Source organism: Echeneis naucrates, chromosome 21, assembly GCF_900963305.1.
Source record: "Echeneis naucrates chromosome 21, fEcheNa1.1, whole genome shotgun sequence".
Taxonomy (NCBI): Eukaryota; Metazoa; Chordata; class Actinopteri; order Carangiformes; family Echeneidae; genus Echeneis; species Echeneis naucrates.
Genome location: NC_042531.1, coordinates 7,183,716 through 7,205,801, shown reverse-complemented (window position 1 = coordinate 7,205,801; position 22,086 = coordinate 7,183,716). Strand labels below are relative to the sequence as shown.

The 22,086-nt window shown below is 40.8% G+C and overlaps 18 non-coding genes across 18 annotated transcripts; 6 read left to right on the top strand and 12 right to left on the bottom strand.

Annotated features, from left to right (window-relative positions):
* Window positions 1-318: 318 nt before the first annotated feature.
* On the bottom strand, window positions 319-482 carry LOC115035313 (U1 spliceosomal RNA). The gene has a single exon (XR_003840342.1). It is a non-coding gene; the product is annotated as a U1 spliceosomal RNA (small nuclear RNA).
* Window positions 483-3,349: 2,867 nt separating this feature from the next.
* LOC115035296 (U2 spliceosomal RNA) lies at window positions 3,350-3,540 on the bottom strand. Its single transcript, XR_003840328.1, has one exon. It is a non-coding gene; the product is annotated as a U2 spliceosomal RNA (small nuclear RNA).
* A 1,572-nt stretch (window positions 3,541-5,112) lies between these two features.
* Window positions 5,113-5,226, top strand: LOC115035304 (U5 spliceosomal RNA). Its single transcript, XR_003840335.1, has one exon. It is a non-coding gene; the product is annotated as a U5 spliceosomal RNA (small nuclear RNA).
* Window positions 5,227-6,015: 789 nt separating this feature from the next.
* Window positions 6,016-6,206, bottom strand: LOC115035293 (U2 spliceosomal RNA). The gene has a single exon (XR_003840326.1). It is a non-coding gene; the product is annotated as a U2 spliceosomal RNA (small nuclear RNA).
* A 452-nt stretch (window positions 6,207-6,658) lies between these two features.
* On the bottom strand, window positions 6,659-6,822 carry LOC115035311 (U1 spliceosomal RNA). The gene has a single exon (XR_003840341.1). It is a non-coding gene; the product is annotated as a U1 spliceosomal RNA (small nuclear RNA).
* Window positions 6,823-7,842: 1,020 nt separating this feature from the next.
* LOC115035297 (U5 spliceosomal RNA) lies at window positions 7,843-7,956 on the top strand. Its single transcript, XR_003840329.1, has one exon. It is a non-coding gene; the product is annotated as a U5 spliceosomal RNA (small nuclear RNA).
* Window positions 7,957-8,745: 789 nt separating this feature from the next.
* On the bottom strand, window positions 8,746-8,936 carry LOC115035292 (U2 spliceosomal RNA). The gene has a single exon (XR_003840325.1). It is a non-coding gene; the product is annotated as a U2 spliceosomal RNA (small nuclear RNA).
* A 452-nt stretch (window positions 8,937-9,388) lies between these two features.
* LOC115035310 (U1 spliceosomal RNA) lies at window positions 9,389-9,552 on the bottom strand. The gene has a single exon (XR_003840340.1). It is a non-coding gene; the product is annotated as a U1 spliceosomal RNA (small nuclear RNA).
* A 1,022-nt stretch (window positions 9,553-10,574) lies between these two features.
* LOC115035303 (U5 spliceosomal RNA) lies at window positions 10,575-10,688 on the top strand. Its single transcript, XR_003840334.1, has one exon. It is a non-coding gene; the product is annotated as a U5 spliceosomal RNA (small nuclear RNA).
* A 790-nt stretch (window positions 10,689-11,478) lies between these two features.
* On the bottom strand, window positions 11,479-11,669 carry LOC115035291 (U2 spliceosomal RNA). Its single transcript, XR_003840324.1, has one exon. It is a non-coding gene; the product is annotated as a U2 spliceosomal RNA (small nuclear RNA).
* A 451-nt stretch (window positions 11,670-12,120) lies between these two features.
* On the bottom strand, window positions 12,121-12,284 carry LOC115035298 (U1 spliceosomal RNA). Its single transcript, XR_003840330.1, has one exon. It is a non-coding gene; the product is annotated as a U1 spliceosomal RNA (small nuclear RNA).
* Window positions 12,285-13,304: 1,020 nt separating this feature from the next.
* On the top strand, window positions 13,305-13,418 carry LOC115035302 (U5 spliceosomal RNA). The gene has a single exon (XR_003840333.1). It is a non-coding gene; the product is annotated as a U5 spliceosomal RNA (small nuclear RNA).
* Window positions 13,419-14,209: 791 nt separating this feature from the next.
* LOC115035290 (U2 spliceosomal RNA) lies at window positions 14,210-14,400 on the bottom strand. The gene has a single exon (XR_003840323.1). It is a non-coding gene; the product is annotated as a U2 spliceosomal RNA (small nuclear RNA).
* A 453-nt stretch (window positions 14,401-14,853) lies between these two features.
* On the bottom strand, window positions 14,854-15,017 carry LOC115035285 (U1 spliceosomal RNA). The gene has a single exon (XR_003840319.1). It is a non-coding gene; the product is annotated as a U1 spliceosomal RNA (small nuclear RNA).
* A 1,019-nt stretch (window positions 15,018-16,036) lies between these two features.
* On the top strand, window positions 16,037-16,150 carry LOC115035300 (U5 spliceosomal RNA). Its single transcript, XR_003840332.1, has one exon. It is a non-coding gene; the product is annotated as a U5 spliceosomal RNA (small nuclear RNA).
* A 951-nt stretch (window positions 16,151-17,101) lies between these two features.
* On the bottom strand, window positions 17,102-17,292 carry LOC115035288 (U2 spliceosomal RNA). Its single transcript, XR_003840322.1, has one exon. It is a non-coding gene; the product is annotated as a U2 spliceosomal RNA (small nuclear RNA).
* A 1,568-nt stretch (window positions 17,293-18,860) lies between these two features.
* On the top strand, window positions 18,861-18,974 carry LOC115035299 (U5 spliceosomal RNA). Its single transcript, XR_003840331.1, has one exon. It is a non-coding gene; the product is annotated as a U5 spliceosomal RNA (small nuclear RNA).
* Window positions 18,975-20,384: 1,410 nt separating this feature from the next.
* On the bottom strand, window positions 20,385-20,548 carry LOC115035287 (U1 spliceosomal RNA). The gene has a single exon (XR_003840321.1). It is a non-coding gene; the product is annotated as a U1 spliceosomal RNA (small nuclear RNA).
* Window positions 20,549-22,086: the final 1,538 nt, after the last annotated feature.

Sequence of the window (22,086 nt, the reverse complement as noted above, 5' to 3'; positions counted from 1 at the left end):
TCTGAAGGACCCACAGGCCTTTGCACAACCTCCTCGCGTGCACAAAAATGTCATACAGATGTAATAACAATAAGTATTACTTAATGATAACGTGTGATTCCCAGAAAAAAAAATAGGACTTTTAATTAAAAAAAAAAATAAAAATCTGAGCAAATGTTTAACTTTCAACAACATCTGAACTTCAGTTATAGAAACGGTAAGATTTGGGCTTCTGACACACGTTCTGTGAAAGAAGCAGCACTTAAAGAATATTTTCTCCGCTCCTCCTCACTTTGACTTCTTCCATATTAATCCACATGTTTCCTTTGAACACTTGATCAGGGGAGAGCGCGAACGCAGTCCCCCACTACCAGAAATTATGCAGTCGAGATTCCCACATTTGGGGAATTCGCAGGGGTCAGCACAACCGGAGTGCAATGGCTGAGCCTCGCCCTGGGTGAACCACCTTCTTGATCATGGTATCTCCCCTGCCAGGTAAGTATGAGTTGTATATCACACTGAGGGGGTCTCTGTCACCGACAAACCATCTCCACTCATGGTGCCCATGACTCACAGCAGCCAACAGAGCCGCAGTCTACAGGGGCTGTGGATGTGTACAAAGTCACTGCAGACAATACGGAGCGACACATTTCATTCTTATCTCATTTATTTCGTCTTCAATTTGATATTTGTGTTTCCCAGCATGCAATGCTGCACTTCCGCAACAAAATCTGACTTAAAAAGATCGATTTCATCCGTTTTACCTTCTAAAAACGAGCCGCAGTCCAACTACAAATTCAAGAGAAACAAAACCACATCAGACTGGAAGAAACTTGAAAAATCAAAGAAAATACCGAAAACTCAAATCAGATTTTACCCTCCCACGTGACAAACACTTCCTGTTTCTTTGCCTGCTCTGGATGAGTAATCGACCCTCCTGTTGCTGCCACCTATTGATCTGGAGGGGGAACAATACTGTTTCAGCAGCATTTCATTTCCAGTTTCCTCTGTGTGATTTCGATAACTTAAGAAATTAAAACATGCTCGGTGAATGTGCTTTTCTTTTGCTCTATAAGCAGCAATACAAATGATCCTCAGTGTTTTTAAACCTCAGGAAAATCAGCCAATCAAAACTTAAATGCGATGAATATCTCTCTCTCTCTCTCTCTCTCTCTCTCTCTCTCTCTCGATATATACACTCACCGGCCACTTTATTAGGTACACCTGTCCAACTGCTTGTTAACAGTTAATTTCGAATCAGCCAATCACATGGCGGCAACTCAGTGCATTTAGGCATGTAGACATGGTCAAGACAATCTCCTGCAGTTCAAACCGAGCATCAGTATGTGGAAGAAAGGTGATTTGAGTGACTTTGAACGTGGCATGGTTGTTGGTGCCAGAAGGGCTGGTCTGAGTATTTCAGAAACTGCTGATCTACTGGAAATTTCACGCACAACCTTCTCTAGGGTTTACAGAGAATGGTCCGAAAAAGAAAAAATATCCAGTGAGCGGCAGTTCTGTGGGCAGAAATGCCTTGTTGATGCCAGAGGTCAGAGGAGAATGGCAAGACTGGTTCGAGCTGATAGAAAGGCAACAGTGACTCAAATAACCACCCGTTACAACCAAGGTAGGCAGAAGAGCATCTCTGAACGCACAGTACATCAAACTTTGAGGCAGATGGGCTACAGCAGCAGAAGACCACACCGGGTGCCACTCCTTTCAGCTAAGAACAGGAAACTGAGGCTACAATTTGCACAAGCTCATGGAAATTGGACAATAGAAGATTGGAAAAACGTTGCCTGGTCTGATGAGTCTCGATTTCTGCTGCGACATTCGGATGGTATGGTCAGAATTTGGCGTCAACAACATGAAAGCATGGATCCATCCTGCCTTGTATCAACGGTTCAGGCTGGTGGTGGTGGTGTAATGGTGTGGGGAATATTTTCTTGGCACCAATTGAGCATCGTTGCAACGCCACAGCCTACCTGAGTATTGTTGCTGACCATGTCCATCCCTTTATGACCACAATGTACCCAACTTCTGATGGCTACTTTCAGCAGGATAATGTGCCATGTCATAAAGCTGGAATCATCTCAGACTGGTTTCTTGAACATGACAATGAGTTCACTGTACTCAAATGGCCTCCACAGTCACCAGATCTCAATCCAATAGAGCATCTTTGGGATGTGGTGGAACGGGAGATTCGCATCATGGATGTGCAGCCGACAAATCTGCGGCAACTGTGTGATGCCATCATTTCAATATGGACCAAACTCTCTGAGGAATGCTTCCAGCACCTTGTTGAATCTATGGCACGAAGAATTGAGGCAGTTCTGAAGGCAAAAGGGGGTCCAACCCGTTACTAGCATGGTGTACCTAATAAAGTGGCCGGTGAGTGTATATTCCCTATATAGCTCTATAAGGAATGTGGATGTGTACAAAGTCACTGCAGACAATACGGAGCGACACATTTCATTCTTCTCTCATTTATTTCATCTTCAATTGATATTTGTGTTTGCCCGCATGCAATGCTGTACTTCCACAACAAAGGCTGACTTGAAAAGATCAATTTCATCCGTTCTTTACCTTCTAAAAATGAGCTGCAGTCCAACTACAAGTTCAAGAGAAATAAAACAATCACAGAGCACACCGATGAGACAAAAACATAAAGAAAACCGGAGTACAGTTAACTGTGAATGAGAACAACTCAGAAATACAAGTACTTGAGAAAAATACAAAAAGACGTTTGATTTGCTGATATTTTAAATTAGAAGTTCCACTTTTAAAGAATGGCTTAGAAACATGAAAAATGAAGTGACATTTCACTTTAAATCTGAGAAATGTCACGAAAAAAAACTCTTGAATTTCAAACCCTGATTAGTTGTAACTTTTGTCTCATTTCCAAATATGACGGTGTACACAGCACATTTCCTTCCCAGGACACACAGATGAAGGAAAAGAAGCTAGAAAACGGGTCCGGGGCAAAAGAGAGAGATTCAATTCATATCACAGGAACTATTCATTTTCAGTTCTGTAGGAAGCAGCCACAGCACAAATCAGACTGATGAAGTGAAGCTAAAACACAAACTGCAGTCTGAAATCTCAGTTCTGATGAGAAATGAGATTCTTGAGATAAATTGAAAACAACGCGCTTCGGTTTCACTCGACAGCCACGTGTTGGTGAACTTTGTGAAAAAGAGAGCTGAACACACTCCACAGCAGACCTGCTGCAGACTAAGTTCTGCTGACTAAGTTCTCACTTTATGTTGTTTTCAATGCTCTAACTGTAGAGCATTGAAAACAACATAAAGTGAGAACGGACGCAGCTCCATCAGACTGTGACTCCACTTCATTTCTGTTACATACTCAGAGGGGGTGCACCGTTCCTAGAGATACTGCAATACCAGGTCGATGCGTGGAGTGGACGAGGCAAGCCCCTATTCCATCTCCCTGTTCCAAAAATCAATTTAATATATGGTCCCCGGGTAGGGGACGTATCAGATATTAAACTGATAAGAACAGATACTACACTTGATCTTAGCCAAAAGGCCGAGAAGCGATACCGACCAGCTGTCGGAGGTAACCGACTGTTTCTCTGCACCGACCCGCTCATTCAGAGGGCCGAGTCTGTTTTTTCAGAGATAAAACCACCGACACAAAGCAAACGATGCTTCCTGGTCACATGACACTCCTTCCTCCAATAACAGCCAGTAACGTCATCACGTCAAACCTCTTCGCTAACCAAAGGCGTTTCTAGCCCGTTTTCGATTTAAGACATTTTTACTATATGTCCATGTTTAATAAGCTGAAAAAAAAATGTCAAAACCACGCAATGATATGGTTTAAACGTAAAATTTTAAACAAAAATAGAGTAACGACCCCCCCCCAAGCTTCGAAAATGGTTTGATCCACCCCATTCTCGGCTCTGAGCGCTTCGTCTGCAGACAGCGTTCACAAAGCCCTTCCAAAGTGTGATGTGTAAGTGGTGCCTGGCCTAAACCAGGATATGTGACATATTTCTTTACTTCTACCACTCAATACCAACACATTATCATCACCAGTCCTATTTCAGCGGCACTGAATCGTAGATCACTGTTTATGTTGTGAGGTAGGAGTTAGCTGACGTTTTTTCTTGCCATTAAACGCTACAGGTGGTCAGTCAACATTGTACCTTAGGCAGGGTTGCCTCCCTTTTAATTATTTATTTATTTATTATTAGCATGATTATTTTGGCGAATTCAAGCACTTTATTCTTTTGAGAAGTTTAATTTTATTGATGTGTCTATTATTATATAATACAGACAAGAAAGAAAGTAGCAGAATTAATTCATGCGTTTCTCATGTTGTGCATTGCATTTCAAATAAAAGCCCAAAAATAAGACTCAGGTCCATTTTTGGTATTTTTGGTTCTCACTATAGAGGATTGTTTTTCTCCAGAAACATACATATATACTGTGTATGTGTTGTTGTTGATGAGCTGCTGTATCAAAATAAGTTGTCTTCCTGTAGAACTTTGTAAATTTGTCCATGCATAGGTTCAGGGATAAAGTCTGCTTTTCTATGTTATACATTTCTTTTATGAGTCCAATCCATTCCTCTTTTGCTGTAGCTCAGCATTTGAATAACTTTTCTTAGACCTGTTGGTTTCGTCATAGTGTTTTCTCTATCCAAATTGGGTTATGCTTTTCTTTCATAAATGTGGAAATGATGGCCCAAAACGCATTAAGATGTACAAAACAGTGAAATGTATCTTGCCTGCCACCCAGCACGGAGTGCTCAGCACCCCTAAAGCTCTGATCCGAAAATCGACCCTGTCGCTAACAATTTATCACTTTTGATTCGAAGATAATTTTTTGTTTGAATTGAAAGAAAATGACTCATTTTTTTAAACCAAAATCTCCAATCCCATCATGCATTGCGTCAGAGGTAGAACGGAAGAAAACGGACGTTTTTCTGAAAATGACTGACTAAAATATTAAAGTTAACGGAGTCAAACTCGACATTTTTATGAGGGACTGTGTTTAAAACGCGTGTTTCCTTGTTTCATTTTAATTTACAAATAGGTTAATAAAACACCAGCAGTGAAGTGCGCGTCCCCGCAACAGGAAGGAGTCTGAAAGACGAGCGGAGTCAAACTCTTGTTTCTCTTCAGATCGTATAAATCTTTCGCCTTTTACTAAAGATTTCCGTGGAGAGGAACAACAAGAGATTACTCCAATTTTTGATATCCTGCTTCTACAGCAGGGTCCCTGAACGTGTTCAAAGACAAACTCTAATACAACACATTGTCTGTTTCATATATAAGGAGTACACCAACCTGATGTTGGTCTAGTTTCGTGTTATTGTTTATTACACCGTCCTGTCATATATCACAACATCCTCTGAAGGACCAACAGTCCTTTGCAGTTCTTACTAAGCTTTACAGTTCTGTGGCAGACAGCAGCAGAAATTAGTGATATTGAAGTTCCACCTTTAAAGAATGGCTGAGAAACATGAAAAATGAAGTGACATTTCACTTTAAATCTGAGAAATGTCACGAAAAAAAACTCTTGAATTTCAAACCCTGATTAGTTGTAACTTTTGTCTCATTTCCAAATATGACACTATGACAACACAACCTCCTCTCGTGCACAAAAACGTCATACAGATGTAATAACAGTGCATCTTTAAGTATTGATTACTTAAGACAGAGAGACCTCCAGTTCAATTCATATCACAGGAACTTTTCGTTTACAGTTCTGTAGGAAGCAGCCACAGCACAAATCAGACTGATGAAGTGAAGCTAAAACACAAACTGCAGTCTGAAATCTCAGTTCAAGATTGAAGTGAGATTCTTGAGCTAAACTGAAAACAACGCGCTTCGTTTTCACTCGACAGCCACGTGTTGGTGAACTTTGTGAGAAAGAGAGCTGAACACACTCCACAGCAGACCTGCTGCAGACTAAGTTAACTGTAGAGCATTGAAAACAACATAAAGTGAGAACGGACGCAGCTCCATCAGACTGTGACTCCACTTCATTTCTGTTATACACTCAGAGGGGGTGCACCGTTCCTGGAGATACTGCAATACCAGGTCGATGCGTGGAGTGGACGGAGCAAGCCCCTATTCCATCTCCCTGTTCCAAAAATCAATTTAATATATGGTCCCCGGGTAGGGGACGTATCAGATATTAAACTGATAAGAACAGATACTACACTTGATCTTAGCCAAAAGGCCGAGAAGCGATACCGACCAGCTGTCGGAGGTAACCGACTGTTTCTCTGCACCGACCCGCTCATTCAGAGGGCCGAGTCTGTTTTTTCAGAGATAAAACCACCGACACAAAGCAAACGCTGCTTCCTGGTCACATGACACTCCTTCCTCCAATAACAGCCAGTAACGTCAAAACACAACCTCCTCGCGTGCACAAAAATGTCATACAGATGTAATAACAATAAGTATTACTTAATGATAACGTGTGATTCCCAGAAAAAAATAGGACTTTTAATTTAAAAAAAAAAAAAACTGGGTAAATAGTTTAACTTTCAACAACATCTGAACTTCAGTTATGGAAACGGTAAGATTTGGGCTTCTGACACACGTTCTGTGAAAGAAGCAGCACTTAAAGAATATTTTCTCCGCTCCTCCTCACTTTGACTTCTTCCATATTAATCCACATGTTTCCTTTGAACGCTTGATCAGGGGAGAGCGCGAACGCAGTCCCCCACTACCAGAAATTATGCAGTCGAGATTCCCACATTTGGGGAATTCGCAGGGGTCAGCACAACCGGAGTGCAATGGCTGAGCCTCGCCCTGGGTGAACCACCTTCTTGATCATGGTATCTCCCCTGCCAGGTAAGTATGAGTTGTACATCACACTGAGGGGGCCTCTGTCACCGACAAACCATCTCCACTCATGGTGCCCATGACTCACAGCAGCCAACAGAGCCGCAGTCTACAGGGGCTGTGGATGTGTACAAAGTCACTGCAGACAATACGGAGCGACACATTTCATTCTTATCTCATTTATTTCATCTTCAATTTGATATTTGTGTTTGCCCGCATGCAGTGCTGCACTTCCACAACAAAGGCTGACTTGAAAAGATCAATTTCATCCGTTCTTTCTTCTAAAAATGAGCTGCAGTCCAACTACAAGTTCAAGAGAAACAAAACCACATCAGACTGGAAGAAACTTGAAAATTCAAAGAAAATACCGAAATCTCAAATCAGATTTTACCCTCCCATGTGACAGTAAAATATTTCATTTCCATCATCCCACTCAGTTACTTGGTTCATTTCACAACCAGATGCAGATCAACATGTTGCAGCTTCATGCCATCAAAAAGTTTCTACCACCAGAACAATATTTGTTTCTTAATTATGAAAACTTTCTGTTTCCTTTGAGAAAGTAATCAGCAGTAATTCCCTGCAAATATTTACACAAACTTCTACATGTAAAAAGAACCCGCAAAGACAGAAGTTATTTCCATTACACGTTTAATGTGAGAGCGCAGACACAGTCCCCGTCATCAGAAACTAAACAACTATAGAACAATAGACCCGCAAATTCAGAGGCCGAGTCTGGTTCACTGACAACATGACTCCGAGAGACAGAAATCATCACAGAGCACACCGATGAGACAAAAACAGAAAGAAAGACGGAGTACAATTAGCTGTGAATGAGAACAACTCAGAAATACAAGTACTTGAGAAAAATACAAAAAGATGTGTGATTTGCTGAATTGAAAAAAAAAAAAACAAAACAAAACACTGGAGCACCGAAAAACCAAAGACTCCAATCCCATGATGCATTGCGTCAAACACACCAGCAGTGAAGTGCGCGTCCCCGCAACAGGAAGGAGTCTGAAAGACGAGCGGAGTCAAACTCTTGTTTCTCTTCAGATCGTATAAATCTTTCGCCTTTTACTAAAGATTTCCGTGGAGAGGAACAACAAGAGATTACTCCAATTTTTGATATCCTGCTTCTACAGCAGGATCCCTAAACGTGTTCAAAGACAAACTCTTCTACAACACATTGTCTGTTTCATATATAAGGAGTACACGAACCTGATGTTGGTCTAGTTTCGTGTTATTGTTTATTACACCGTCCTGTCATATATCACAACATCCTCTGAAGGACCAACAGGCCTTTGCAGTTCTTACTAAGCTTTACAGTTCTGTTGCAGACAGCAGCAGAAATTAGTGATATTGAAGTTCCACCTTTAAAGAATGGCTGAGAAACATGAAAAATGAAGTGACATTTCACTTTAAATCTGAGAAATGTCACGAAAAAAACTTCTTTAATTTCAAACCCCGATTAGTTGTAACCTTTGTCTCATTTCCAAATATGACAATATGAAAACACAACCTCCTCTCGTGCACAAAAACGTCATACAGATGTAATAACAGTGCATCTTTAAGTATTGATTACTTAAGACAGAGAGACCTCCAGTTCAATTCATATCACAGGAACTTTTCGTTTACAGTTCTGTAGGAAGCAGCCACAGCACAAATCAGACTGATGAAGTGAAGCTAAAACACAAACTGCAGTCTGAAATCTCAGTTGAAGATTGAAGTGAGATTCTTGAGCTAAACTGAAAACAACGCGCTTCGTTTTCACTCGACAGCCACGTGTTGGTGAACTTTGTGAGAAAGAGAGCTGAACACACTCCACAGCAGACCTGCTGCAGACTAAGTTAACTGTAGAGCATTGAAAACAACATAAAGTGAGAACGGACGCAGCTCCATCAGACTGTGACTCCACTTCATTTCTGTTATACACTCAGAGGGGGTGCACCGTTCCTGGAGATACTGCAATACCAGGTCGATGCGTGGAGTGGACGGAGCAAGCCCCTATTCCATCTCCCTGTTCCAAAAATCAATTTAATATATGGTCCCCGGGTAGGGGACGTATCAGATATTAAACTGATAAGAACAGATACTACACTTGATCTTAGCCAAAAGGCCGAGAAGCGATACCGACCAGCTGTCGGAGGTAACCGACTGTTTCTCTGCACCGACCCGCTCATTCAGAGGGCCGAGTCTGTTTTTTCAGAGACAAAACCACCGACACAAAGCAAACGCTGCTTCCTGGTCACATGACACTCCTTCCTCCAATAACAGCCAGTAACGTCAAAACACAACCTCCTCGCGTGCACAAAAACGTCATACAGATGTAATAACAACAAGTATTACTTAATGATAACGTGTGATTCCCAGAAAAAAATAGGACTTTTAATTTAAAAAAAAAATTATCTGGGTAAATAGTTTAACTTTCAACAACATCTGAACTTCAGTTATAGAAACGGTAAGATTTGGGCTTCTGACACACGTTCTGTGAAAGAAGCAGCACTTAAAGAATATTTTCTCCGCTCCTCCTCACTTTGACTTCTTCCATATTAATCCACATGTTTCCTTTGAACACTTGATCAGGGGAGAGCGCGAACGCAGTCCCCCACTACCAGAAATTATGCAGTCGAGATTCCCACATTTGGGGAATTCGCAGGGGTCAGCACAACCGGAGTGCAATGGCTGAGCCTCGCCCTGGGTGAACCACCTTCTTGATCATGGTATCTCCCCTGCCAGGTAAGTATGAGTTGTACATCACACTGAGGGGGCCTCTGTCACCGACAAACCATCTCCACTCATGGTGCCCATGACTCACAGCAGCCAACAGAGCCGCAGTCTACAGGGGCTGTGGATGTGTACAAAGTCACTGCAGACAATACGGAGCGACACATTTCATTCTTATCTCATTTATTTCATCTTCAATTTGATATTTGTGTTTGCCCGCATGCAGTGCTGCACTTCCACAACAAAGGCTGACTTGAAAAGATCAATTTCATCCGTTCTTTACCTTCTAAAAATGAGCTGCAGTCCAACTACAAGTTCAAGAGAAACAAAACCACATCAGACTGGAAGAAACTTGACAATTCAAAGAAAATACCGAAATCTCAAATCAGATTTTACCCTCCCATGTGACAGTAAAACATTTCATTTCCATCATCTCACTCAGTTACTTGGTTCATTTCACAACCAGATGCAGATCAACATGTTGCAGCTTCATGCCATCAAAAAGTTTCTACCACCAGAACAATATTTGTTTCTTAATTATGAAAACTTTCTGTTTCCTTTGAGAAAGTAATCAGCAGTAATTCCCTGCAAATATTTACACAAACTTCTACATGTAAAAAGAACCCGCAAAGACAGAAGTTATTTCCATTACACGTTTAATGTGAGAGCGCAGACACAGTCCCCGTCATCAGAAACTAAACAACTATAGAACAATAGACCCGCAAATTCAGAGGCCGAGTCTGGTTCACTGACAACATGACTCCGAGAGACAGAAATCATCACAGAGCACACCGATGAGACAAAAACAGAAAGAAAGACGGAGTACAATTAGCTGTGAATGAGAACAACTCAGAAATACAAGTACTTGAGAAAAATACAAAAAGATGTGTGATTTGCTGAATTGAAAAAAAAAAAAACAAAACAAAACACTGGAGCACCGAAAAACCAAAGACTCCAATCCCATGATGCATTGCGTCAAACACACCAGCAGTGAAGTGCGCGTCCCCGCAACAGGAAGGAGTCTGAAAGACGAGCGGAGTCAAACTCTTGTTTCTCTTCAGATCGTATAAATCTTTCGCCTTTTACTAAAGATTTCCGTGGAGAGGAACAACAAGAGATTACTCCAATTTTTGATATCCTGCTTCTACAGCAGGGTCCCTGAACGTGTTCAAAGACAAACTCTTCTACAACACATTGTCTGTTTCATATATAAGGAGTACACCAACCTGATGTTGGTCTAGTTTCGTGTTATTGTTTATTACACCGTCCTGTCATATATCACAACATCCTCTGAAGGACCAACGGTCCTTTGCAGTTCTTACTAAGCTTTACAGTTCTGTGGCAGACAGCAGCAGAAATTAGTGATATTGAAGTTCCACCTTTAAAGAATGGCTGAGAAACATGAAAAATGAAGTGACATTTCACTTTAAATCTGAGAAATGTCACGAAAAAAAACTTCTTTAATTTCAAACCCCGATTAGTTGTAACTTTTGTCTCATTTCCAAATATGACAATATGACAACACAACCTCCTCTCGTGCACAAAAACGTCATACAGATGTAATAACAGTGCATCTTTAAGTATTGATTACTTAAGACAGAGAGACCTCCAGTTCAATTCATATCACAGGAACTTTTCGTTTACAGTTCTGTAGGAAGCAGCCACAGCACAAATCAGACTGATGAAGTGAAGCTAAAACACAAACTGCAGTCTGAAATCTCACTTGAAGATTGAAGTGAGATTCTTGAGCTAAATTGAAAACAACGCGCTTCGTTTTCACTCGACAGCCACGTGTTGGTGAACTTTGTGAGAAAGAGAGCTGAACACACTCCACAGCAGACCTGCTGCAGACTAAGTTAACTGTAGAGCATTGAAAACAACATAAAGTGAGAACGGACGCAGCTCCATCAGACTGTGACTCCACTTCATTTCTGTTATACACTCAGAGGGGGTGCACCGTTCCTGGAGATACTGCAATACCAGGTCGATGCGTGGAGTGGACGGAGCAAGCCCCTATTCCATCTCCCTGTTCCAAAAATCAATTTAATATATGGTCCCCGGGTAGGGGACGTATCAGATATTAAACTGATAAGAACAGATACTACACTTGATCTTAGCCAAAAGGCCGAGAAGCGATACCGACCAGCTGTCGGAGGTAACCGACTGTTTCTCTGCACCGACCCGCTCATTCAGAGGGCCGAGTCTGTTTTTTCAGAGACAAAACCACCGACACAAAGCAAACGCTGCTTCATGGTCACATGACACTCCTTCCTCCAATAACAGCCAGTAACGTCAAAACACAACCTCCTCGCGTGCACAAAAACGTCATACAGATGTAATAACAACAAGTATTACTTAATGATAACGTGTGATTCCCAGAAAAAAATAGGACTTTTAATTAAAAAAAAAATTATCTGGGTAAATAGTTTAACTTTCAACAACATCTGAACTTCAGTTATAGAAACGGTAAGATTTGGGCTTCTGACACACGTTCTGTGAAAGAAGCAGCACTTAAAGAATATTTTCTCCGCTCCTCCTCACTTTGACTTCTTCCATATTAATCCACATGTTTCCTTTGAACACTTGATCAGGGGAGAGCGCGAACGCAGTCCCCCACTACCAGAAATTATGCAGTCGAGATTCCCACATTTGGGGAATTCGCAGGGGTCAGCACAACCGGAGTGCAATGGCTGAGCCTCGCCCTGGGTGAACCACCTTCTTGATCATGGTATCTCCCCTGCCAGGTAAGTATGAGTTGTACATCACACTGAGGGGGCCTCTGTCACCGACAAACCATCTCCACTCATGGTGCCCATGACTCACAGCAGCCAACAGAGCCGCAGTCTACAGGGGCTGTGGATGTGTACAAAGTCACTGCAGACAATACGGAGCGACACATTTCATTCTTATCTCATTTATTTCATCTTCAATTTGATATTTGTGTTTGCCCGCATGCAGTGCTGCACTTCCACAACAAAGGCTGACTTGAAAAGATCAATTTCATCCGTTCTTTCTGCTAAAAATGAGCTGCAGTCCAACTACAAGTTCAAGAGAAACAAAACCACATCAGACTGGAAGAAACTTGACAATTCAAAGAAAATACCAAAATCTCAAATCAGATTTTACCCTCCCATGTGACAGTAAAATATTTCATTTCCATCATCTCACTCAGTTACTTGGTTCATTTCACAACCAGATGCAGATCAACATGTTGCAGCTTCATGCCATCAAAAAGTTTCTACCACCAGAACAATATTTGTTTCTTAATTATGAAAACTTTCTGTTTCCTTTGAGAAAGTAATCAGCAGTAATTCCCTGCAAATATTTACACAAACTTCTACATGTAAAAAGAACCCGCAAAGACAGAAGTTATTTCCATTACACGTTTAATGTGAGAGCGCAGACACAGTCCCCGTCATCAGAAACTAAACAACTATAGAACAATAGACCCGCAAATTCAGAGGCCGAGTCTGGTTCACTGACAACATGACTCCGAGAGACAGAAATCATCACAGAGCACACCGATGAGACAAAAACAGAAAGAAAGACGGAGTACAATTAGCTGTGAATGAGAACAACTCAGAAATACAAGTACTTGAGAAAAATACAAAAAGATGTGTGATTTGCTGAATTGAAAAAAAAAAAAACAAAACAAAACACTGGAGCACCGAAAAACCAAAGACTCCAATCCCATGATGCATTGCGTCAAACACACCAGCAGTGAAGTGCGCGTCCCCGCAACAGGAAGGAGTCTGAAAGACGAGCGGAGTCAAACTCTTGTTTCTCTTCAGATCGTATAAATCTTTCGCCTTTTACTAAAGATTTCCGTGGAGAGGAACAACAAGAGATTACTCCAATTTTTGATATCCTGCTTCTACAGCAGGGTCCCTAAACGTGTTCAAAGACAAACTCTTCTACAACACATTGTCTGTTTCATATATAAGGAGTACACCAACCTGATGTTGGTCTAGTTTCGTGTTATTGTTTATTACACCGTCCTGTCATATATCACAACATCCTCTGAAGGACCAACGGTCCTTTGCAGTTCTTACTAAGCTTTACAGTTCTGTGGCAGACAGCAGCAGAAATTAGTGATATTGAAGTTCCACCTTTAAAGAATGGCTGAGAAACATGAAAAATGAAGTGACATTTCACTTTAAATCTGAGAAATGTCACGAAAAAAAAACTTCTTTAATTTCAAACCCCGATTAGTTGTAACTTTTGTCTCATTTCCAAATATGACAATATGACAACACAACCTCCTCTCGTGCACAAAAACGTCATACAGATGTAATAACAGTGCATCTTTAAGTATTGATTACTTAAGACAGAGAGACCTCCAGTTCAATTCATATCACAGGAACTTTTCGTTTACAGTTCTGTAGGAAGCAGCCACAGCACAAATCAGACTGATGAAGTGAAGCTAAAACACAAACTGCAGTCTGAAATCTCAGTTCAAGATTGAAGTGAGATTCTTGAGCTAAACTGAAAACAACGCGCTTCGTTTTCACTCGACAGCCACGTGTTGGTGAACTTTGTGAGAAAGAGAGCTGAACACACTCCACAGCAGACCTGCTGCAGACTAAGTTAACTGTAGAGCATTGAAAACAACATAAAGTGAGAACGGACGCAGCTCCATCAGACTGTGACTCCACTTCATTTCTGTTATACACTCAGAGGGGGTGCACCGTTCCTGGAGATACTGCAATACCAGGTCGATGCGTGGAGTGGACGGAGCAAGCCCCTATTCCATCTCCCTGTTCCAAAAATCAATTTAATATATGGTCCCCGGGTAGGGGACGTATCAGATATTAAACTGATAAGAACAGATACTACACTTGATCTTAGCCAAAAGGCCGAGAAGCGATACCGACCAGCTGTCGGAGGCAACCGACTGTTTCTCTGCACCGACCCGCTCATTCAGAGGGCCGAGTCTGTTTTTTCAGAGACAAAACCACCGACACAAAGCAAACGATGCTTCATGGTCACATGACACTCCTTCCTCCAATAACAGCCAGTAACGTCAAAACACAACCTCCTCGCGTGCACAAAAACGTCATACAGATGTAATAACAACAAGTATTACTTAATGATAACGTGTGATTCCCAGAAAAAAAATAGGACTTTTAATTTAAAAAAAAAATTATCTGGGTAAATAGTTTAACTTTCAACAACATCTGAACTTCAGTTATGGAAACGGTAAGATTTGGGCTTCTGACACACGTTTTGTGAAAGAAGCAGCACTTAAAGAATATTTTCTCCGCTCCTCCTCACTTTGACTTCTTCCATATTAATCCACATGTTTCCTTTGAACACTTGATCAGGGGAGAGCGCGAACGCAGTCCCCCACTACCAGAAATTATGCAGTCGAGATTCCCACATTTGGGGAATTCGCAGGGGTCAGCACAACCGGAGTGCAATGGCTGAGCCTCGCCCTGGGTGAACCACCTTCTTGATCATGGTATCTCCCCTGCCAGGTAAGTATGAGTTGTACATCACACTGAGGGGGTCTCTGTCACCGACAAACCATCTCCACTCATGGTGCCCATGACTCACAGCAGCCAACAGAGCCGCAGTCTACAGGGGCTGTGGATGTGTACAAAGTCACTGCAGACAATACGGAGCGACACATTTCATTCTTATCTCATTTATTTCATCTTCAATTTGATATTTGTGTTTGCCCGCATGCAGTGCTGCACTTCCACAACAAAGGCTGACTTGAAAAGATCAATTTCATCCGTTTTACCTTCTAAAAATGAGCTGCAGTCCAACTACAAATTCAAGAGAAACAAAACCACATCAGACTGGAAGAAACTTGACAATTCAAAGAAAATACCAAAATCTCAAATCAGATTTTACCCTCCCATGTGACAGTAAAACATTTCATTTCCATCATCTCACTCAGTTACTTGGTTCATTTCACAACCAGATGCAGATCAACATGTTGCAGCTTCATGCCATCAAAAAGTTTCTACCACCAGAACAATATTTGTTTCTTAATTATGAAAACTTTCTGTTTCCTTTGAGAAAGTAATCAGCAGTAATTCCCTGCAAATATTTACACAAACTTCTACATGTAAAAAGAACCCGCAAAGACAGAAGTTATTTCCATTACACGTTTAATGTGAGAGCGCAGACACAGTCCCCGTCATCAGAAACTAAACAACTATAGAACAATAGACCCGCAAATTCAGAGGCCGAGTCTGGTTCACTGACAACATGACTCCGAGAGACAGAAATCATCACAGAGCACACCGATGAGACAAAAACAGAAAGAAAGACGGAGTACAATTAGCTGTGAATGAGAACAACTCAGAAATACAAGTACTTGAGAAAAATACAAAAAGATGTGTGATTTGCTGAATTGAAAAAAAAAAAACAAAACAAAACACTGGAGCACCGAAAAACCAAAGACTCCAATCCCATGATGCATTGCGTCAAACACACCAGCAGTGAAGTGCGCGTCCCCGCAACAGGAAGGAGTCTGAAAGACGAGCGGAGTCAAACTCTTGTTTCTCTTCAGATCGTATAAATCTTTCGCCTTTTACTAAAGATTTCCGTGGAGAGGAACAACAAGAGATTACTCCAATTTTTGATATCCTGCTTCTACAGCAGGGTCCCTAAACGTGTTCAAAGACAAACTCTTCTACAACACATTGTCTGTTTCATATATAAGGAGTACACCAACCTGATGTTGGTCTAGTTTCGTGTTATTGTTAATTACACCGTCCTGTCATATATCACAACATCCTCTGAAGGACCAACAGGCCTTTGCAGTTCTTACTAAGCTTTACAGTTCTGTGGCAGACAGCAGCAGAAATTAGTGATATTGAAGTTCCACCTTCAAAGAATGGCTTAGAAACATGAAAAATGAAGTGACATTTCATTTTAAATCAGAGAAATTATCAAAATTGTTGATCTAAATTGAAAACAAATTGAAATTTGTTAGCTACTATACTACTACTACTTGAGACAACTACAAAAAGATGTGTGATTTGCATATATTTTTTGTTTGTTTCAAAGAATGGCTGAGAAACATGAAAAATGAAGTGACATTTCACTTTAAATATGAGAAATCTCACGAAAAAAACTCTTGAATTTCAAACCCTGATTAGTTGTAACTTTTGTCTCATTTCCAAATATGACAATATGAAAACACAACCTCCTCTTGTGCACAAAAACGTCATACAGATGTAATAACAGTGCATCTTTAAGTATTGATTACTTAAGACAGAGAGACCTCCAGTTCAATTCATATCACAGGAACTTTTCATTTTCAGTTCTGTAGGAAGCAGCCACAGCACAAATCAGACTGATGAAGTGAAGCTAAAACACAAACTGCAGTCTAAAATCGCACTTCAAAATTGTTGATCTAAATTGAAAACAACGCGCTTCGTTTTCACTCGACAGCCACGTGTTGGTGAACTTTGTGAGAAAGAGAGCTGAACACACTCCACAGCAGACCTGCTGCAGACTAAGTTAACTGTAGAGCATTGAAAACAACATAAAGTGAGAACGGACGCAGCTCCATCAGACTGTGACTCCACTTCATTTCTGTTATACACTCAGAGGGGGTGCACCGTTCCTGGAGATACTGCAATACCAGGTCGATGCGTGGAGTGGACGGAGCAAGCCCCTATTCCATCTCCCTGTTCCAAAAATCAATTTAATATATGGTCCCCGGGTAGGGGACGTATCAGATATTAAACTGATAAGAACAGATACTACACTTGATCTTAGCCAAAAGGCCGAGAAGCGATACCGACCAGCTGTCGGAGGTAACCGACTGTTTCTCTGCACCGACCCGCTCATTCAGAGGGCCGAGTCTGTTTTTTCAGAGACAAAACCACCGACACAAAGCAAACGATGCTTCCTGGTCACATGACACTCCTTCCTCCAATAACAGCCAGTAACGTCATCACGTCAAACCTCTTCGCTAACCAAAGGCGTTTCTAGCTCGTTTTCGATTTAAGACATTTTTACTATATATCCATGTTTAATAAGCTGAAAAAAAATGTCAAAACCACGCAATGATATGGTTTAAACGTAAAATTTTAAACAAAAATAGAGTAACGACCCCCCCCCAAGCTTCGAAAATGGTTTGATCCACCCCATTCTCGGCTCTGAGCGCTTCGTCTGCAGACAGCGTTCACAAAGCCCTTCCAAAGTGTGATGTGTGAGTGGTGCCTGGCCTAAACCAGGATATGTGACATATTTCTTTACTTCTACCACTCAATACCAACACATTATCATCACCAGTCCTATTTCAGCTGCACTGAATCGTAGATCACTGTTTATGTTGTGAGGTAGGAGTTAGCTGACGTTTTTTCTTGCCATTAAACGCTACAGGTGGTCAGTCAACATTGTACCTTAGGCAGGGTTGCTTCCCTTTTAATTATTTATTTATTTATTATTAGCATGATTATTTTGGCGAGTTCACGCACTTTATTCTTTTGAGAAGTTTAATTTTATTGATGTGTCTATTATTATATAATACAGACAAGAAAGAAAATAGCAGAATTAATTCATGCGTTTCTCATGTTGTGCATTGCATTTCAAATAAAAGCCCAAAAATAAGACTCGGGTCCATTTTTGGTATTTTTGGTTCTCGCTATAGAGGATTGTTTTTCTCCAGAAACATACATATATACTGTGTATGTGTTGTTGTTGATGAGCTGCTGTATCAAAATAAGTTGTCTTCCTGTAGAACTTTGTAAATTTGTCCATGCATAGGTTCAGGGATAAAGTCTGCTTTTCTATGTTATACATTTCTTTTATGAGTCCAATCCATTCCTCTTTTGCTGTAGCTCAGCATTTGAATAACTTTTCTTAGACCTGTTGGTTTCGTCATAGTGTTTTCTCTACCCAAATTGGGTTATGCTTTTCTTTCATAAATGTGGAAATGATGGCCCAAAACGCATTAAGATGTACAAAACAGTGAAATGTATCTTGCCTGCCACCCAGCACGGAGTGCTCAGCACCCCTAAAGCTCTGATCGATCCGAAAATCGACCCTGTCGCTAACAATTTATCACTTTTGATTCGAAGATAATTTTTTGTTTGAATTGAAAGAAAATGACTCAACTTTTTTAAACCAAAATCTCCAATCCCATCATGCATTGCGTCAGAGGTAGAACGAAAGAAAACGGACGTTTTTCTGAAAATGTCTGACTAAAATATTAAAGTTAACGGGGTCAAATTCGACATTTTTATGAGGGACTGTGTTTAAGACGTGTGTTTCATTGTAATTTATGAATAGGTTAATAAAACACCAGCAGTGAAGTGCGCGTCCCCGCAACAGGAAGGAGTCTGAAACAGGAGCGGAGTCAAACTCTTGTTTCTCTTCAGATCGTATAAATCTTTCGCCTTTTACTAAAGATTTCCGTGGAGAGGAACAACAAGAGATTACTCCAATTTTTGATATCCTGCTTCTACAGCAGGGTCCCTAAACGTGTTCAAAGACAAACTCTTCTACAACACATTGTCTGTTTCGTATATAAGGAGTACACCAACCTGATGTTGGTCTAGTTTCGTGTTATTGTTTATTACACCGTCCTGTCATATATCACAACATCCTCTGAAGGACCAACAGGCCTTTGCAGTTCTTACTAAGCTTTACAGCTCTATGGCAGACAGCAGCAGAAATTAGTGATATTGAAATTCCACCTTTAAAGAATGGCTGAGAAACATGAAAAATGAAGTGACATTTCACTTTAAATCTGAGAAATGTCACGAAAAAAAACTCTTTAATTTCAAACCCTGATTAGTTGTAACTTTTGTCTCATTTCCAAATATGACAATATGACAACACAACCTCCTCTCGTGCACAAAAACGTCATACAGATGTAATAACAGTGCATCTTTAAGTATTGATTACTTAAGACAGAGAGACCTCCAGTTCAATTCATATCACAGGAACTTTTTGTTTACAGTTCTGTAGGAAGCAGCCACAGCACAAATCAGACTGATGAAGTGAAGCTAAAACACAAACTGCAGTCTAAAATCGCACTTCAAAATTGTTGATCTAAATTGAAAACAACGCGCTTCGGTTTCACTCGACAGCCACGTGTTGGTGAACTTTGTGAGAAAGAGAGCTGAACACACTCCACAGCAGACCTGCTGCAGACTAAGTTAACTGTAGAGCATTGAAAACAACATAAAGTGAGAACGGACGCAGCTCCATCAGACTGTGACTCCACTTCATTTCTGTTATACACCGTCCTGTCATATATCACAACATCCTCTGAAGGACCAACAGGCCTTTGCAGTTCTTACTAAGCTTTACAGTTCTGTGGCAGACAGCAGCAGAAATTAGTGATATTGAAATTCCACCTTTAAAGAATGGCTGAGAAACATGAAAAATGAAGTGACATTTCACTTTAAATCTGAGAAATGTCACGAAAAAAAACTCTTTAATTTCAAACCCTGATTAGTTGTAACTTTTGTCTCATTTCCAAATATGACGGTGAAGACAACACACTTCCTTCCCAGGACACAAAGCAAACGCTGCTTCCTGGTCACATGACACTCCTTCCTCCAATAACAGCCAGTAACGTCAAAACACAACCTCCTCGCGTGCACAAAAACGTCATACAGATGTAATAACAACAAGTATTACTTAATGATAACGTGTGATTCCCAGAAAAAAAAATAGGACTTTTAATTTAAAAAAAAATTATCTGGGTAAATAGTTTAACTTTCAACAACATCTGAACTTCAGTTATAGAAACGGTAAGATTTGGGCTTCTGACACACGTTCTGTGAAAGAAGCAGCACTTAAAGAATATTTTCTCCGCTCCTCCTCACTTTGACTTCTTCCATATTAATCCACATGTTTCCTTTGAACACTTGATCAGGGGAGAGCGCGAACGCAGTCCCCCACTACCAGAAACTATGCAGTCGAGATTCCCACATTTGGGGAATTCGCAGGGGTCAGCACAACCGGAGTGCAATGGCTGAGCCTCGCCCTGGGTGAACCACCTTCTTGATCATGGTATCTCCCCTGCCAGGTAAGTATGAGTTGTACATCACACTGAGGGGGTCTCTGTCACCGACAAACCATCTCCACTCATGGTGCCCATGACTCACAGCAGCCAACAGAGCCGCAGTCTACAGGGGCTGTGGATGTGTACAAAGTCACTGCAGACAATACGGAGCGACACATTTCATTCTTATCTCATTTATTTCATCTTCAATTTGATATTTGTGTTTCCCAGCATGCAATGCTGCACTTCCGCAACAAAATCTGACTTAGAGACATCGATTTCATCCGTTTTTCCTTCTAAAAAACAAGCCGCAGTCCAAATACAAGTTCAAGAGAAACAAAACCACATCAGACTGGAAGAAACTTGAAAAATCAAAGAAAATATCGAAAACTCAAATCAGATTTTACCCTCCCACGTGACAAACACTTCCTGTTTCTTTGCCTGCTCTGGATGAGTAATCGACCCTCCTGTTGCTGCCACCTATTGATCTGGAGGGGGAACAATACTGTTTCAGCAGCATTTCATTTCCAGTTTCCTCTGTGTGATTTCGATAACATAACATAATAAAACATGCGTTAACAACACAATTCCATCGTCGTTACTTGCTTGGCTCATTTCACAACCAGATGCAGATCACCACTTTGCAGCTTCATGCCATCAAAAAGTTTCTACCACCAGAACAATATTTGTTTCTTAATTATGAAAACTTTCTGTTTCCTTTGAGAAAGTAATCAGCAGTAATTCCCTGCAAATATTTACACAAACTTCTACATGTAAAAAGAACCCGCAAAGACAGAAGTTATTTCCATTACACGTTTAATGTGAGAGCGCAGACACAGTCCCCGTCATCAGAAACTCTGCAATTATAGATGCTGGTTGTTCAGCACAGAACAGGATAAAAACAGCGGTCAACATTAAAATAATGATTTCTCAAATTCTGATGAGCTCTTGTCTACAGAATATTTTTGCAGCACCATCCAGCAAGAGAAGAGAAAGTAAGCTACTCATTTTCAGTTCTGTGGGAAGCAGCCACAGCAGAAATCAGACTGATTATAAATTTTTCAAGAATGGTCGAGAGCATGAAGAATTACATTAATGAAGACACTTCAGCTAAAACAAAAAATGCAGTGTCAAACCTCAGTTTAAAATTCTTGAGATAAATTGAAAACAACATGCTTCTTTTTCATTCAACAGCCACATGTTGGTCAACTTTGTGAAAAAGAGAGCTGAACACACTTCACAGCAGATCTCCTGCAGACTAAGTTAACTGTAGAGCACTTCAATAAATATAAAGTAAAAAAGGGAAGCAGCTTCCATCAGGAATAACAACCAACAACGTCAGTTTAGTAGACTTATTTCAAATAAATTTTCTCTTTTAAAGAAATCTGAAAAATCTAGAGTCTACTTTAGCTGACAAAGTTCACATAACAATGAACAATCAGCGATCGGCATTGCACACAATTTAGCAACAACTGTATGTTAACTGGACCACAAACCGCACGGTCCATACAGAGTCTGAACAAAGTTATTGGTGCCTCACAGTCATATTGGGAATGGAATCTGTCCTGGA